General features: G+C 44.4%; 1 pseudogene; it reads left to right on the top strand.

Annotated features, from left to right (window-relative positions):
* Window positions 1–1,030: 1,030 nt before the first annotated feature.
* On the top strand, window positions 1,031–2,287 carry LOC122395267 (annotated as a pseudogene).
* The last annotated feature ends 206 nt before the right edge of the window (window positions 2,288–2,493 follow it).

Raw genomic sequence — 2,493 nt, 5'->3', positions numbered from 1 at the left:
TGGTATCCCAACCACTGTCTCCAAGGAGAGATTGGCCTGGCGTGCGTAGAAACCAATGTGACTGAGGATGCGAGCTGGGATTGCGGCAGGTCACGTTGAGCTTCGCTTAAAACAAGTAAAGGCCATGGCAAAACCAGAGGATGGACGCAGTAGGTAAACGGATGAACGTAATCCGAAGGATCTTTGTCCTACTCCATGACGCGGCTGCCCTATTCGCTGGATACCGACGGACAGGCTCGAGAAAACCGTTTTGCTCGCTTTGTCGCTCGGAATACGTGTCGCCAGGTACAACAATGCTCGGGCAACTGCTAGTCATTTTCGATTGGATAAATGAACGGTAGTCGTCTCCGCCACTGAGAGGGGAATCCCCTTGACGCGCCAAAGACTGCCACAGTACGTTGCTTCGGAAAAATTCCCAACAAAGTCCCCGGCGTAATTGTGCGCGTGCCTTGAATAACTGATAGAAGCATCTCCTCTCCAGGTAAGTCCTGAATTAATTGGCGCACGTTCAAATATGATTACGCCCGGAGCTTTCGGCAATAAATAACGCTACTTAACTGGGGGAGGTTAAAATTTCAGTCGAGAAAGTCGTATGCTAAATATATATTTCTTTTTTAAATTCTCTGTCAATTTCATCGTGTACATAGATACATAATGATTCAAGAATTTCGACACTAGCAGATGTTTATACACCGAAAAATTTATAAATTATATAACATTGAAACAACTAATAAGTAATCGAATCGTATTCGACCACGAACCCCACGAATATTCAAAATGGATTACCTCAGAACCGAAACGTTCGACAAAAAGATTCCATTCTACGTTTTCTATTTACTTTTTAGAGAAGACTGGCCCCCTCCCCCCTGGTCGCTAATATTACGTTTTGCGTAGACCCCCAGCATTACGAAGCTTAAAGTGATCGTACACCGGGCTTCGAGCACTTTTTGGTCGGCGACAAAATAATTCGCGAGCATCGTGCGTTTCTCCAGGGTCTAACGCAACTCGACGAATCTAAAAACAGAGAATTATGGAACGTTGGGTTGGTAAAACCACGATCGTTACCGGCGCAGCATCCGGCATCGGGGAAGCAATTACAGCTACCCTGTTGGGGGAGGGGGAAAAAAGTGAACGTGCTGGCGCTAGACATACAAGCCGAGAAATTACAACTCGCCAGCACTAAATGGAAGCAGCTCGTCGAAGGAGGGGAATTTTACATCCTAGACTGAGATCTAAGCAAGGACGAAGACTCGAAACACGCTTTCTATTAATATTATTAAATTTATTTCGGTAACGCGAGGACTGACGAAACAAAATGGCGAGAGAAAAATCACCAGAGGCTGGAATCTCGTTTAAATATTCGGTATTAATCGTTCGACGCGCTAGCTGCAAAACGTACCGGTCTCTTTTACGCGGATTCCGGTGAAAAAAGGGGAGCTTTTTACTATTATACGCGATGTATAGTATTACCCTGGGTACCTCGTTTTTCCTGCTCGTTGTCGTATTTTAAAGAATTCCATAAATTACACTTCCAGAGAGCGACAGGACGGCATTTGAAAGGCTGTTAAATATTAATATCATTGCGACCGCCGTATTCATCAACCGGGCGGCGCACTCGATGCGCCAGCGAAACGTCGAAGGATATATTTTCAATATCAACAGGTATTGTTGCTCGCGAGCATCGTCTTTTCTCTTGACTTCGCAACTTCTGTATCTAAACATCGATCTGTTCCGATAAAGAACAAATCTTCATAACCTTCGCAAACAACAAATTCGTCACGCAATTTTAAGGACAAATAATTATTATACGGTACGATACGTTCGAAACGTCTGTTTCGTGGATCAGCAACCAAAGTCCGATCGAATATCCGTGGGGAGCGAAACGTTGTAGCGTTTCGTCGACTACGAGGGTTAAAAAAAAATTTTATCAGCCGCCCTTCGGAAGAGAAAACTCTCGTCACGCGAGGAAAAGCGGCTGGAACCGTGTTGTTCGGCAGAGCATACGGAAATTTTGCTAGTCCCTTTCCCGCGTTGTAAAAAAACAGCCCGACGCTTTTAAGACCGAAACAAACGTTCCGGTTGTTTGCGCTTGAAGTCGTTTCGAATGAAACGCGGTGCAAATGGCCGGCAGCCGGATCGCCTGTTGAAGCAGTTTTTTGTTACGGGCGGCAGCGTGCTGGGACACGAAATTCCGATGGCATTCTTTTCGAAAATGAATAGCTGCGATGCCTAGAACCTGTACCTGACTTACAAACACGGGACTGTTGCAACGTGCAACGAAAATTGATGCTTGAGCTAACATTGCTATAGTTTTCATAAGGATCCTAATCCTAAAAGATGCATCAACCGATTGGCAACCTTTGAAAAATTAGAATATTAGGATCTTTAATCATATCTAAACTGAACCTCTCTCCACATGCTCAAATTATTGTTGCAGAAGCTAATAAAACTTTCGGTGATTTTCATCAATTCTAATCGTTTACTTGTGAGGTT

Source organism: Colletes gigas, unplaced genomic scaffold, assembly GCF_013123115.1.
Source record: "Colletes gigas isolate AHSC1104 unplaced genomic scaffold, ASM1312311v1 Colletes_gigas_Sc00005, whole genome shotgun sequence".
NCBI classification, from domain to species: Eukaryota; Metazoa; Arthropoda; class Insecta; order Hymenoptera; family Colletidae; genus Colletes; species Colletes gigas.
Note: the sequence above shows the minus strand (reverse complement) of the source record. Positions and strands in the feature narration are given on the sequence as shown.